Source organism: Myotis yumanensis, unplaced genomic scaffold (assembly GCF_028538775.1).
Source record: "Myotis yumanensis isolate MYYU_CA2020_CCGP unplaced genomic scaffold, mMyoYum1.0.hap1 SCAF_1, whole genome shotgun sequence".
NCBI lineage: Eukaryota > Metazoa > Chordata > Mammalia > Chiroptera > Vespertilionidae > Myotis > Myotis yumanensis.
This window is the reverse complement of record NW_027223752.1, coordinates 145030208-145046236: the sequence shown is the minus strand read 5'-3', so window position 1 is coordinate 145046236 and position 16029 is coordinate 145030208. Positions and strand designations below refer to the sequence as shown.

Genomic DNA, 16029 nt, shown 5'->3' with positions numbered 1-16029 from the left:
TGAGGCTGTGCACGGTCATGGTACTCTGATCTGTGACCCTTCATGGCGGGGAGGCAGCCATCAGCGCCCAGGAGTGACTGCACAAGCTCCGCCTCCTGGCCCAGAAGGTGCAGGATCGCAGGGACAGCCACGGTGGCGGGCCAGACCTACGTCCTCCTGGCCGCACCACAGGGATTTGTGGATCTGCAAAGCCAGAGGCCTCCGGTGTGCACATCCCCCCTGACATGCGAACATCCCCCAGCACACTGTCACCCTCCCATGCCTGCAACAGTTGCAAACCAAGGCGTGCACAAATTCCCCCAGCCTCTCCACAGCACTTCCATCAACCCGGCATGTCTAACACCCCCACAGGATGTGCACACATCCCCTCTGATGCGCTCACGTCCTTTGGAGAGTGTCTGGGTGTTCTGGGTGCTGAGAGTGGGCGCCTGTGAGATGACAGTGAGAGGGCGGAGTGGTGATGCCCTGTTCCCATGGAGGCCAGTGCAGCTACGAGATCACCTTTGGGGGGTTAATGCAGGTGCTGAGGCGGGAGCAGGTGCAGACAGACACACCTGGTGGGCACGGGCGGCCCTCTCCGAGGTGCCTTCGGTCAGTGTTCAAGATCAAGAGCTCAGAGGCAGAGAGGAATTCCGTCCTCTCAGTGAAACAGTGGGATAGTCGGGGCAACTCTAGAGGAGGAATGTGCACTTTGGGTGCCAGCACCCATGAGTGAAGGCTGCCCTGACTGAGTCTTGCTTGCTTGAGGCCTAGCGCACTCCTGCCAGGCACCGGGTGACAGGGCGTGCTTTTCCGAATTAATGAGAGAAAATGTTGATTCTCCTGCTGCCCACGAAGGTGGAAAGTGAAGTGGGGAGACATGTGGGGAATGAGCAAGGTTCCCTGTCTGGGGGTTCCAAATCTGCTGTTGGTTTCTTTCACCACTGACTAGAGATATACAGGGTGTCCCCCCAAAATGTATACACACTTTGAATACCTACTAATTCCAATGGTTTTGAGCATAAGAAAGGAACAACAATGGAGCTGTTATCTGTTAAAAGTGTGGGCACAAACAGGTAGTTGGACATTCCCTGAGGGGTGTCAGATTGGAGAGGGTGAAGGCCAGACTCAGGGGCCCCTTCTCCCCCCTGCCCCAGTGCACGAATTTCGTGCACCGGGCTACTAGTCCTATCTAATAATAGAGAAACATGGTAATTAGCCGTACCTCCGCTACCCTTCCCATTGGCTAATCAGGGCGATATGCAAATTAATTGCCAACCAAGATGGCGGCCGGCAGCCAGGCAGCTTGAAGCGAACAGGAGGCTTGCTTGCTTCAGTGACGGAGGAAGCCAACATTCCCCACCTGCCGCTGCTGAGCTCTGAGCTTGCAGTTTAAGAAACATTGTTACAAATATAGAAGCTAAACAAAACCCCAGAAACCTGCTTTCAGCCAGCCGGGATCTCAGAGCTGGAGTGAGCAGGACCGCAACAGTGTTACAATTATAGAACCCAAACAAACCAGATACCTGCTTTCAGCAGCCAAGGCCTCAGAGCTGGAGCCAAGCCTCAGAGCTAAAGCTGGCCCAGAATTTTAAAAAAAAGAAAAAAAAGGACAGGTTGGGAGCTTCAGTCACCCGCCAGCCTGAAAATGGCCCTCAGCCCCTCACCCAGACTGGCCAGGCACCCCAGTGGGGACCCCCACCCTGAAGGGGGTGTGATCAGCTGCAAACAGCCGTCATCCCCTCATCCAGGCTGGCCAGGCACCCCAGTGGGGACCCCCACCCTGAAGGGGGTGTGATCAGCTGCAAACAGCCATCATCCTCTCATCCAGGCTGGCCAGGCACCCCAGTGGGGAACCCCACCCTGATCCAGGACACCCTTCAGGGCAAACCAGCCGGCCCCCACCCGTGCACCAGGCCTCTATCCTTTATAGTAAAAGGGTAATATGCCTCCCAGCACCGGAATCAGCAGAGCCGTGAGGCCTCCCGGCACCGGGATCAGCGTGACAGGGGGCAGCACCCAAACCCCCTGATCACCCTGCGGCTCTGTGTGTGACAGGGGGCGGGGCCACAACCTCCCTATCCGCCCTGCTCTGTTCGTGATAGGGGAAGGTACCCCAACCCCCTGATCAGCCTTGCTCTGTGCCTGATAGGGGGGAGCTCCCCAATCCCCTGATCGCCCTGCGGCTCTGTGTGTGACGGGGTAGAACCATAACCTCCCTATCGACCCTGCCCTGAGTGTGACAGTGGCGGCGCCCCAACCCCCCTAATCGGCCCTGCTCTGTGAGTGACAGTGGGCAATGCCCCAACCCCCTGATCGGCCCTGCTCTGTGCGTGACAGGGGGTGGCGCCACAACCTCTCCATCGACCCTGCCTTGAGTGTGACAGGGGGCGGTGCCCCAACCCCCCAATCGGCCCTACCCTGAGCGTGACTGAGGGTGGCACCGCAACCTCCCGATCCGCCCTGCTCTGTGCATGATGGGGGGCGGTGCCCCAACTCCCCAATCAGCCCTGCTCTGAGCCCGACCAGGGGCTGCACCTAGGAATTGGGCGTGCCCTCTGCCACCCGGGAGCAGGCCTAAGCCAGCAGGTCATTATCTCCCAAGGGGTCCCAGACTGCAAGAGGGCACAGGCCAGGCTGAGGGACTCCCTCTACCCCCCCCCCCCCCCGAATACCCAAATTTTTGTGCACCAGGCCTCTAATTAAACAATAATAAACATTTTCTGGTCTTGACAAAAGGGAGCCCTTGGCACAGTGTTTCCAATGATATCACTTGTTGAATTGTGCATGGATCCCATATTATGTCTGAGAGGATTTTTTATTTGGGGGATTATTTATGCAGTGTTAAATATTTAAGAGATCTCTGCTCCTTGTGTTTTATTGGTTATGCTTAAGAACTGTGCAGTGGTTAATTTTATGTGTCAACTTAACAAGTTAAGGGATTCCCAGATAGCTGGTAAAATGTTATTTCTGGATGTGTCTGTGAGGGTGTTTCAGGGAAAGATTAACATTTGAATCAGTACATGAGCAAAGAAGATTGCCCTCACCAGTGTGGGTGGGCATCATCAGTCCATTGAGGGCATGAATAGAACAAAAAGGCAGAGAGAGGACTTCTCTGTGTGAACTGGGACATCTATCTTCTCCTGCCCTCAGATTTTGGTGCTCCTTGTTCCCGGGCAGGACTGGGATTTAACACAATTGACTGCCCCAATTCTCAGGCCTTCAGGCTTGGACTGGCACTGTACTACCAGCTTTCCTAGACTTTCAGCTGGCACTTTATGGGACTTCTCAGCCTCCATAACTTGGGGAGCCAATACTTCATATCTCTATATATCCTATTAGTTCTACTTCTCTGTAGGGCCCTGACTAATACAAACCATTCTGTATTACATGCAACCCAGGGCGAGATAAGGCACACTTGGCTAAACCTTGATAAACCCCAATTCTGGTGAGTCTTAGTGATGCAGTTTCAGAAATTCAAGTTTGTCTGTTCACCAAGAGGTTAACGAGTTTGGGAGATTTGATTCTTTATAACCAAGTGTATAGGTATTTCACCTTTGAACCACAAAACTTTATTGGCCATTCATTGATGGTTTCATCTCACCAAAGAATTATATGCAACCAGAGGCCTGGTACAGAAAATTTGTGCACAGGTAGGGTCCCTAGGCCTGGCCAGCAATCAGGGCCAACCTGTGGGGTGACTGGGTGGGTCAATTGGGGCCCCTGCTCGCACTCGCCTTGACCTGGCACCACCCGCTCACCTGCTCCACCATCCCACCGCAGTCCTGCTCTCATCGGTGCCCACTGGGCCAGCAGCGCCTCCACTGCAGCCCACTGCCAGCGCCACACTGTGACACCCGCCGTGTTCCACACTGCCCCCTGGTGGTCAGCGCACATCTAATTCCTGGTTGGTTGAACTCCAGCCCATGGGGACAAATTGCATATTAGCCTTTTATTATATAGGATTGTTGTTCCCCTTTCTGGTGGGTATTTCTTAAGAGAAGTGTCAGATAACAATTATTTAGTGAATATAGTAACTTGAAACAAAAAAAGATACAATTGGGTGATTTTAAAATAAATTTTAAAATTTTTATTTCAAGAAAGTTTCTGTTTAAATAGTTAAGACTATTTATATATATGATGTTGAGGAATACTGAGAAGTTCTCTGTCTGCTCATGATCTCTTTGGGACCCCCATATCTGAAATTTTATTGCAACTGTGAAAATGGAAGGCAGGAGTTTCACCCTTATATCCTTCACTCTGCCCTCAGTGGGAACACCTAGATGCAAGTAGGAGGAGCTATGACAGTGATTGGTGCATCTCCTGAATAAAGTCATTTGGGCATTAATGACCAGAAGTTTAGATCCTCTGGTTTACTCTAAACTGCATGCTCTTATTGAATTAAGATATTACTATTTTTCTTTAGTTTTAAACAGAATTAGTGATCTTTGGGAAATTTATACAGCATATCTGTATAACATTTTGGAAGTAAAAGGAATATATTCATGTATTTTCCAATAGGTCTATAAATTAGGCAAGGCAATCTTCTTAATCCTACAGGGCAGTGGTTCTCAACCTTGGCTGCACATTAGAACCACCTGGGAGTCTTTTTAAAATCCTGATTTCTGTCTGCCTACCTTGTCAGATTAATTTCATAATGGTTTTCTCCTCACTCTCTCTCTAAATTCCTAAGCTGATTTTCCCTACCCTCCCACTGCCAGGTAGTCCACAGCTGAGGAATTGAGTCTCCTTTTGGCAGCTGCTTATTTTATTTATTCTTCTGAAGAAAAAGAAAAGAGGATATCCATTCTGACCTTTTAAATGCCAATTTTAAATAGTGGAGTCCAGAAAAAGGCAGGACCAACAATTTATCTGCACATTCACTGTAGAGTTGGGATAGCTCAAATTGTTTCTGTGAACACATCACAGAAAATAAAAGGTTATGGCTCCCTTGGTGTGGTCAGTAGATGAACCACTATCCTGAAGAAGTGTCTGAGTTTACTAAAGAAAGTTGAAATCTATGTTCTCCTCTGACCCCCCACTATTTCCAGCTGGATCCAAGAGACTATTGGTCTGGACACAGTTGAAATAGTTAATACTATTAGTGAATAATACTTTCCTACTAATGAGATAAGCAATAATATTTTAAATCTGCATTATTTGACAAAGCCATAAAAATGATTTTCACACGCAAAGGACAGGTTCATGAAGAGCCCACTAGGTAGAGTATCAGTGTATTATATCTGCCTTTTTTTATGTTTTCTCTCAAATTGTGTCTGTTTAATTAAAAATTATCTGGAGATAATTATCTGAATAATTTCACAAAAATTTCCAACTAAGTGACACAATTTTTTAAATGATTAAAAAAGACATGATATTCTAATATACCATTCTTGATTTTCTTATTTTGTCAGTAGACCAAACTTAATGGTCAACTCAGGAAGAAGAATAGTGTTTTGTGTCATGCTGCTATTGGTTCGCTAAATTCATGTGTGTTGTGTGTCATTGAGTCGGTTCTGACTCCTGGCAACTCTATGAATGAGTGATGACTACAGTGTCCTGTCAACAGCCCTACTCAGCTCCTGTAGACATATGCCTGTGGGGAGTCAGTCTGCCTCATATTTGATCTTCCCCTTTTCCTACTGCCTCCTATTTTCCCCCCATTATTGTTTTTTTCCAAAGAACCCTGCCTTCTCATGATGTGCTCAAAGTAGACAGCTTCCATTTTGTCATTTTTGCCTCCAAAATGTTTCGGGCTTAATTTGCTCTAGGACTCGCTTTCATCTTTCTGACTGGCCAGCATATCCATACTGCTCTTCTTCAAAATCATTTTTTAAATGAATCAATTTTTTCCCTATCAGCTTTCTTCACTGTCCGACTTTTGCATCCATACATAGTCATTGGGAATATGAGGGTGTGGATGATTTTCGCTTTAGTCTCTAATGACACATTTTTGTTTTTAATGATGTTTCCTAATTCTCCCATTGCTCCTCTTCCAAGTCTCAGCATTCTCCTGATTTGTTGGCTTCAGTCTCCTTCTGAATTGATGCTGACCCAAGATCAGAAAAATCTTTAACAATTTCATTGTCTTCACTGTCTATGTTAAAGTTGTGTATTTCTTCTGTAGTCATAATTTTGTCTTCTTGATGTTCAAATGCCATCCTTCCTTGACACTTTCTTTATTCACTTTCATCAGACATTGTTTCAAATCTTTGCTACTTTCTGCCAATAAGATGATGTTATCCATATATCTTAAGCAATTTCTATTTTTTTCCCCACACATTTTCACTCCTTCCTCTGATCCTAGCCCAGATTTTAGGGAAATAAAATTCAGCTGTGTCTGACACCTTTGCCTATAGAAAACCATTTTTTCTCTCTACATTCTCTTCCAACAGGGCTTTCTATCCACAGTATAGGTCCACAATAAACCAGAACAACCAAGTGCTGAGGCAAGCGTATTCCTTTCAGAGCAACCTGTGGCTTTTCATGATCGCCACAGTCAAAGGTTTTACTGAAGTCTATACAACATAGACTAACCTCCTGAAATTCTTAGGAGCACTCCAATATCCAGCAAAGGTTCGAGTACCTCCTTCTTTTCTGATCCAGCTTAAACATCTGGCATTTCTTTCTCCATGTAAGGTAGACACCTCTGTTGTATCACCTTGAGCACTGCTTTACTTGTATGGAAAATTAGGCAATGGTCCTATAGCTACTGAACTCCCTGGCATCTCCATTCTCAAAGACCGGGACATATATTGAATGTTTCCAGTCTGTAAGCCATTATTTTGCTTGCCATATTTGTTGACATATTCTTGTTAGGATTTTGACAGATTCAATCTCTGTGGTTTCAAGTGATTATATCATTATCCCTTCTACTCATGGTGAATTATTTCTTCCCAAATTTCAGGGATGCTTTCACTTCAGTTTCTAGAATTACCGGTTCTTCCTCATAGGAATCTTCCTCAAAGATATGTCATTCTTTTGCCTCTTCTGTATAGATTTTCCGTATACTGTTTCCACCCTCCCTTTATTTTCACCTGGTCAGATGATATCCCTCCTGTCAGTCACTCAGCATTCCTAATCTAGATTTGAATTTCCCTTTTATTTCTTGAGTCTTCTGGTAGAGATCTCTTGGCTTTTCCTTTTTTGGTGTTCTCATTTATCTCCTTACATGGATTATTGTAATAGTTCTCTTTATCCCTAACGATAGCCATTGAAAAACTGCATTCAGGATTCTAACCCTGCTTTTGTCACCTTTTGCTTTAGTCTCTTGCCTACCTCTAGCAACTTTTAGTGTTCTGTCATCCATCTCAATTTTTCTTTCCTTTTTACTTCCTGCATTCTTCCATCTGGTGACGAATGTATATAGCTGTCTGTTTAGTTGTTTGAAGCATGTGCTTGCAATGGACAAGTTACCGGCATCATAGAAATCCACAAGCCAGTCTCCTGCTTCATTTCTAACTCCTAGTCCAAAATTTCCAATGACAATTTGATTCTGCTTTATTTCCTACTTTTGAGTTCCAGTCACCTATAAGTATGTCTGGATTTGGTGTGTGATCAATTCCTTCTTAAATACTTTCATGAAAGATTTCCGTTTCAGCCCTAGCCGGTTTGGCTCAGTGGATAGAGTGTGGGCCTGAGGACTGAAGGGTCCCAGGTTTGATCCTGGTCAAGGACACATACCTCAGGTGCAGGCTCCTCCCAGGCCCCGGCCCTGGTGGTGTGGTGGGGCAACCAATCTATATGTTTCTCTCACATAGATACTTACCTTTGCCTTTCCCTCTCTCTTCCACTCTCTCTAAAAATCAATGGAAAAATATCCTCATGTGAGGATTGAAAAAAAAAAGTTTCTTCAGCTTCTGCAGTTGAAGCATAGAGTTGAATGATGGTTATGATTGATTGTCCATTGATTGATGGACATAAGCGATATTATTGTCTGATTGATATTGTTCTATCAGACCTTGCATTGTAGCCCCTGGCTTCCTCTGCTACATGTTGCCTCAGTATTAAAGCCATTTCGTTTTTCTGAGTTTGTCATTTCCAGAGTAGAACTTTGTGGTTACCTGACGGGAAATGTCCCATTCTAGTCCATTTTAGTTCACGAACACCAAGCACTGCAGTGTTTAGACGTTTAATTCCTTGCTTTACAGTTTCCAGTTTCCCGCGGCGCATACATTTCACGTTCCGATTGCACGGTGCTGTGAGGCGCCTTACTTCCCTTTCGCCTTTGTGCACATAGTGGGGCGTTGGCAACAATGCTGCTGGTACTTGTTCTCTGCTCTTCCCCAGCCTTGGAGTATCATCTTTCAGCATCATTATCACCTATCTCATATTTCATTTCGGACTGTCTCATTATAGGTTTTCCAGGTGAAACAAGATTGTTTAAAAAGAACAAGAGCCTTGCCTCTGTGGCTCAGTTGTTCGGGCGTGGCCCGCGCACGGCAGGAAGGGTTGCGGGTGGGGTCACGGCACGAGCCCCCAGTTTGGGGCTCAGTCGCTGGTGGGGGTTGTTCTGGAGACGAATGGATGTTTCACCCTCACATCGATGAGGTTCCTCTCTCTTCTCCCTTCCTGACGCTCTAAAAAATCAATTTAAAAAAAAAAGGATTAAAAAAATAAAATGTCGCAGTGGCTTACCATTGTCTTCTGCGCAGCGCTGGGGTCTGCGGTGTGGCAGTCACCAAACGCCGATGAAATGTAAGCGCCCCGTGGGTGAGCTGAAACTGACCTTCAGTCCACAGTTTCCAAAGGAAATGACACTTTTGGTGAGCAGGAAGTATCATTTAAATTTGACACTGGTTGAAAGGGTTCAAATTCCTTAATAAAACAATTTTAAAATGTGATGAGCTGGCTTTGAAACTAGTTGCATAGCTCTCTTGTTCTTAGTGACACCTGGTTTAACATTCTTTTTTAACTTGTTTCCTGGTGCCATAATCTTTTGTTTATTAGGGTGCTTTCTCTAACTCGCTGGATTTCTTTTTGAATTCTAACTAACTGGAACTTTCATCTCTAAAAACTTAGCCACCATCCTTCTGAAATATGGTTTTTGAATAGAATTAAGGTCATTCGCATTTGTGTTTTTGGGACTCCTATAAGTTACCTATATTGTTGGTGTAAAGTTGAAGGCACATTATCTGAAAGCATTGTATCCATGATACCTAGTAGGTTTATAAATCAATGTGGTCTGTCTTCCCTTGTTTGTTAGGTCAGGTAGATCTCATGTGTACAAATGTTTTCTCTCTCTCTTCCTCTCTAAGATGGAAATAAAATGCATAGGCCTATTGATCTGCACAGGTAAGCACTTTGATAGGGAACGTTCTTGGAAAAGGTCTAGTTGCAGTTCAACTGTGTGTATATTGTTACAGAAAACCGGAGAAGAACCAAGCAACACTTAGAGAGATGGAGTTACATTTATTTATTTATTTTTTTTAATCTTTATTGTTCAGATTATTACATTTGTTCCTCTTTTTTCCCCCCATAACTCCCCTCCTTCCAGCTCCCACCCCACCCTCCACCCTCACTCCCCACCCACTGTGTTCATCCATAGGTGCATGATTTTTGTCCAGTCACTTTCCGCATCTCCCACACCCCTTTTCCCCCCAAGAATAGTCAGTCCATTCCCTTTCTATGTCCCTGATTCTATTATAATCACCAGTTCATTCTGTACATCAGGTTATTTATTCACTTGATTCTTAGATTCATTTGTTGATAGATGCATATTTGTTGTTCATAATTTGTATCTTTACCTTTTTCTTCTTCTTCCTCTTCTTAAAGGATACCTTTCAGCATTTCATATAATACTGGTTTGGCGGTGATGAACTCCTTTAGCTTTTCCTTGTCTGTGAAGCTCTTTATCTGACCTTCAATTCTGAATGATAGCTTTGCTGGATAAAGTAATCTTGGTTGTAGGTTCTTGGTATTCAGCACTTTGAATATTTCTTGCCATTCCCTTCTGGCCTGCAAAGTTTCTGTTGAGAAATCAGCTGACAGTCGTATGGGTATTCCCTTGTAGGTAATTGAGCCTCTTTCTCTTGCTGCTTTTAAGATTTTCTCTTTGTCTTTTGCTCTTGGCATTTTAATGATGATGTGTCTTGGTGTGGTCCTCTTTGGATTCCTTTTGTTTGGGGTTCTCTGCGCTTCTTGAACCTGTAAGTCCATTTCTTTCTCCAGGTGGGGGAAGTTTTCTGCCATTATTTCTTGAAATAGGTTTTCAATATCTTGCTGTCTCTCATCTTCTGGCACTCCAATAATTCTGATATTAGTCCGCTTAAAGCTGTCCCAGAGGCTCCTTACACTATCTTCACACTTTAGGATTCTTTTTTCATTTTGCTTTTCCAATTGGGTGTTTTTTGTCGAATCTTTGGTTTGATTCTTGAGCTCCTCTGGTCTGCTATTGGGTATAATATTCTTTATTTCAGTCCGTGTATGCTTACTTTCTAATTTCTTTATCGTAGCATCGAGGGTCTCATTAGTTTTCGTGAGGCTCTGCACAAATTTATGGCAAGCCCTCAAAATTGCGATTCTTAGCTCCATATCCTCCATTTCTGTCATGTTTTTTTGTCTCCGCATCTTTTATGCTTTCTTGGTGCACCCCCTTGTGGTCTCTGTGCGCAGTCTTGTTCTAGCCAAGCCTTAATTGTTGTAGTTAACACTAGAGGGATTTGACCACCAGGCCGACTGGCTGTAGGAATCAGCTGAGTGGAAAACGTCTGTCTTCTGGGGAGGCGCTAATCCAGCCTTTGCCTGAGGCAATTGGCAAATGGCTGTGCGCAGGGCCTGGGCGGGGCGGGCTCAACAGGGCGGGGGGAGGGAGCCGCTATGGCCGCTCTCAGTCCGTCCCCAGGGGCTCTGCCTCTCTGTCCCCACAACCGCTGCAAACCTCGGAGGGGCCGTAGCCAGACAGTCCCGCTTCTCCCGTTTGAGTCTGGGTCCCTAGAGACTCACCCGGATCTGTAGCCCAGAGTCTGAGACTCACTCCTGAGTGAAAACGACAACCGCGCCCTCAGCCACCAGCCCGCTTTGCGCGCGCACCGCCGCACCACCGTACCTTTAAATTTTCCACACTGCGCCTCCTCTGTGCGTCGGAATGCTGTTGTTTTTGCTTCTAGTTGAAGAGTCTCTCCTCAGCCAGCCTTCCTGTGGTTCTGGTTGATGTCCGTTCCGACTTTTAGTTGTATTTTTGAAGTGGTTGTCCACGGCGGCAATCTCCGGTGTTTACCTATGCCGCCATCTTCGATTCTCCAGCGGAGTTACATTTATTATTATTATGCGAGGGCCCAGAGAAAAATGTCTCTAGAATTCTGGGCCAATCACACAGGAAGTTTCCTGTATTTATACCTTTTTACCCGCTTTGTCTCCCAAATATGGGGTTTTCCGATCCCCTTTGCAAGTTCTTAAAGAGCCCCTATGTGCTGGGGCTTTGAGACCTCAACCAAAGGCTTGGCCTGGTGCCAACACTGATAACTTCGTCTGGGGAAGGTTTAATGACCTCTCTGAAATGGGAGTAGTCTTATTTTCCCTATTATTTAAGCCAGCAAGCATTTACAGAAGCCAAAATGCAGGTTTAAAATTTCAAACAGCAGTTTTTATATAAGATGGACACTTCAATATGACATAAAAAGGGGATAAAATCCCCAGTCCTTTTCAATTTAGCAATTATAAAGACCTAAGTCAGTGGTTCTCAACCTTGGCTGCACATTAGAATCACCTGGGAATCTTTTTAAAATCCTGATTTCTGGGCCCCATCCTCTGGAAATTCTGTTTCTTTCTTACTAATGTTGTGGCCCCACCCCATAACAAAGAAACAGAATTTCTGGAGGATGAGGCCCAGAAATCAGGATTTTAAAAAGATTCCCAGGTGATTCTAATGTGCAGCCAAGGTTGAGAACCACTGACCTAAGTACTAATGAAGCTCTAAGAATTGTTTGGCCTTAACTGGTTTGACTCAGTGGATAGAGCATCGGCCTGTGCACTGAAAGGTCCCAGGTTTAATTCCGGTCAAGGGCATGTACCTTGGTTGCGGGCACATCCCTAGTAGGGGGTGTGCAGGAGGCAGCTGATCAATGTTTCTCTCTCATTGATGTTTCTAACTCTCTATCCCTCTCCCTTCCTCTCTGTGAAAAATCAATAAAGTATATTTTTAAAAAAAAAGAATAGTTTGCCTTGAGTTATCCTGAAATTTAAGGAAAGATAATGTATGTTGCTATAATTAATCCAGTGGACTTAAATTGCTTTTAAAAACCTGGCATAGATATTAAGGCCTAAGATGAGATAATCACAGAGATTTAGATGAAAACACTCTTATTTTTGTAAAGGGGCATAAAAGCTATATTTGATATACATCATTAGAGTTAAAGTTTGAAATTCTATTTAATATGTTTAATATTTATATATTCTTTTGAAGTATTTTCAAGCAAAGAGACAAAAATAGGGGCAAATCTAATGAATTGTGCAAATGGCCATTGATTTTATTTAAAATACTAACAACTACAGAACCAGGCTTGAAGACTGAGTTTTAAAACAAACAGCGGTAGTTATATAGACAAGTTTTTTTGCATAAAATGAGTTAATGTTCCCTTCTGAATTAGTTTTTCTCATCGGTTGCTTCTCATTCTCTTCTTTTAGAAGTAAAATCACCTTAGTGAGTGAGTATGAGGATTGAAGTGAGGAAAAAGAGATTGGAGGAAAGATATTTACATGAATAGAACTGTTCCTAATATTATTGTAAGCAGGAGAGTGAGTATTGAGTGAAGGGGTGGTAAAGTACCTAGTTGCAGTCTGTTCTAACTGAATAGTCACAAGAACAACAGCAAAGGAAAGAATCCCAGTGCCTGCTAGTTTTAGAATACTAAATGTTTCCAGTTTCACCAGTAACTGAGTGTTTTCCAATTTTGGAGTATCATCTTTCAATATCATTATCACCTATCTCATATTTCATTTTGGACTGTCTCATTATAGGTTTTCCATGGTAATCTGGAAACATAAATGAAGCTTTAGCAAGATATAAAGAGGGTAGCACCATATAATGAAATAAGACTCATTATACATGCTCCCCGTATATGTTTTTTTCAAATTCAGAATTTTCAAGTGCTTTTCTAAAATTTTGTTGAAAGCAGGGGGTACAGTTTGGTGTAACTTCACATCTGTTTAATATCCCATCGCTTTCAAGGAATTCACTAATTGGTTCCAAAGCCTATTTAAGTTCTTATCAAGCAACAGAAACTCAAAATACTGATTAGACTAAGGCACTTAGAATACAACTTCTATTAATCATGATATGAATTCTTTCTTGAGGGATTCTGGAGACACAAAGTAGTGACTTAAAACAATTTTTTTAATTTAAATTCTTTATTGTTTAAAGTATTACATGAGTCTCCTTTTTCCCCCCATTGACCTTTCCCCGGGAGCTCCCACCCCGCAGCACATGCCCTCATGTGATATTTATCTTTCTCTGACTGACTTATTTCACTTAGCATAATGCTCTCCAGTTCCAACCATGCTGTTGCAAACCAGTTAAGGCCAAAAAATTCTTATAAAAAAATTCCTTCTTTTTTACAGCAGCGTAGTATTCCATTGTGTATATGTACCATAGTTTTCTAATCCAGTCATCTACTGATGGGCACTTAGGCTGTTTCCAAATCTTAGCTATGGTAAATTGTGCTGCTATGAACATAGGAGTGCATATATCCTCTCTGATTGGTGTTTCTGTTTTCTTGGGATATATTCCTAGAAGTGGAATTACTGGGTCAAATGGCAGTTCCATGTTTAAATTTTTGAGGCAACTCCATACTGTTCTCCACAGTGGCTATACTAGTCTGCATTCCCACCAGCAGTCCAAGAGGGTTCCTTTTTCTCAGCATCCTCTCCAACACTTGTTTGTTGATGATAGCCATTCTGACAGGTGTGAGATAGTATCTCATTGTTGTTTTGATTTGCATCTCTCAGATGATTAGTGACTTTGAGAATGTTTTCATATGTCTCTTGGTTCGTATGTCCTCTTTCTAAAAGTGTCTATTTAGGTCGTTTGTCCATTTTTTTAAAAAAAAACAAAACAAAACAAAACAAAACAAAACATTTTTATTGATTTCAGAAAAGAAGAGAGAGGGAGAGATAGAAGCATCAATGAGAGAATCATTGATCAGCTGCCTCTTGCATACTCAGGGATGTGCCCTTGGCCAGAATTGAACCTGGGACCCTCCAGCCTGCAGGCTGACACTCTATCCACTGAACCAAACTGGCTAGGGCCCTTTGTATACTTTTTGATTGGATTGCTTATCTTCTTTTTGTTAAATTGTCTGAGTTCCCTATACATTTTGGAGATTAAACCCTTATTAGAAGTAAGATTGGCAAATATGTTCTCCCATGCAGTGAGCTTTCTTGTTGTTTTGTTGATGGTTTCTTTTGCTGTGCAGAAGCTTTTAATTTTGATATAGTCCCATTTGTTTATTTTTCTCCTTAGTTTCCATTGTCCTAGGAGCTGTATCGGTAAAAATATTGCCACAACATGTCTGCTATTTTACTGCCTATGGATTTTTCGTGACTTAAAATTTTAAATATAGAGTTGTTAGGTGGAAACTAACAGCTCTTTGAGGAGGGAAGAGAAATAAAAAAGGAGTTTTGAAGAGGCGTCAGGAAATATACAGTTAAAAGATTTTTATATAGAATATTTATAGGAATGTAACATGTTTGCCAGCAGTGTGTCTGTGCTAGGGATTTTCAGGAGTTAGTCACAAATCATACTTTTTTCTTCTTTAACTTCTCTTTCCTCAAATTGGGTTATAAGTAATCCTGCGAAATGTGCATTTTTTAGTGGCACGGTTCAAATGTGGGTGTAAAGGCTAATAATTCCAGGGAGAATCAAAGGGTGGATTTAGCAATGAACTATAATGCACAGGGACTAAAGAACGTTACTGTAGCTTTTTCCTAATGCCTTTTCCAATAACAAAGTGTTAGTTACAAATAATTGCACTATAGGTTAGTACAAAACAAATAGGGATGGCATGTAAGGGGTGTCCCCCCAAAAATAGCTGACAGCTCAATTTTGAAAAGGAAATGTACTTAATGAACACTGCCTTTATAATTATTCAAAGTGTGTGTATACATTTTTGGGACACCATATGTATTTAATAATACCTTAGAATAAAAATAAATAAGGCAAATACAATTCGGATGACGTTGGGAGCACTATTAAGTAAATCATGAAGATTAGCTAGCAAAGCACTAGAAAAAGAGTTTGAAACAAAAGGAAAGTTTCTCAACTCAGGAGATTAAAATGTTTATTTTCCTATAAAAGGAAGCATTAGAAATAGTTATCTTCCTGAAGTAGAACTTTCCAAACGGAAGCTGGGGGGGTGGAAAAAAACAGTATTTTAATACACATTGCAATCTGAAATGCTGCACGATCTTGCGGTATTTTTGTAATTTTCCAATATGTCGCAAAGATGGCAAATAGAATTAAGAGGGTTAGAAATGTTAAGAAGGAAATTCTGATTTTAAAACTATGAATCGAGAAGTACAAGGGAACCTAAATCGCGTTCTGCCTTTATTATTCTTCATAAAGGTTATGAGAGGAAAGCGCTCGTGGACCGGAGTCTCTGTGGCGCAATCGGTTAGCGCGTTCGGCTGTTAACCGAAAGGTTGGTGGTTCGAGCCCACCCAGGGACGCTCCCTTTTTTAAAGGCTTCTCATCGGTGGTTTTGCACAAATCTCGCTGTTTAAACCTCCAGCAGGGACCGCAGGGACCGGAGAAGACAAACGACGGTCTCTCTTCGCCATTCCCTTCCCCGGCGGGCGGCTCTTCAGCTTCCGTAGCGCTGCGGGTCCCTCCTCTCACCGCCTCCTTCCCCGCGGCCAGGCGGGCTCCCCTGCACCCTCTCCGCCTCCCCTGCAGCGGCTGGCCGCCCCGCGCCTTAAAGCTCCCGCTTCCTTTCACTTCCACTCTCTCAGTTCCCAGACTCCGGTCACTCCGTGCCCGAAGGCGCCCTCGTTCACCTCACCCTTTCTTTCCGTGTCCGCGCGGGTCCCTGTCGGCCTCGCTCTGCTTCAGGACCC

General features: G+C 43.6%; 1 non-coding gene across 1 annotated transcript; it reads left to right on the top strand.

Annotated features, from left to right (window-relative positions):
• The first annotated feature begins 15568 nt into the window (after nucleotides 1–15568).
• Nucleotides 15569–15642, top strand: TRNAN-GUU (transfer RNA asparagine (anticodon GUU)). The gene has a single exon. It is a non-coding gene; the product is annotated as a tRNA-Asn (tRNA).
• Nucleotides 15643–16029: the final 387 nt, after the last annotated feature.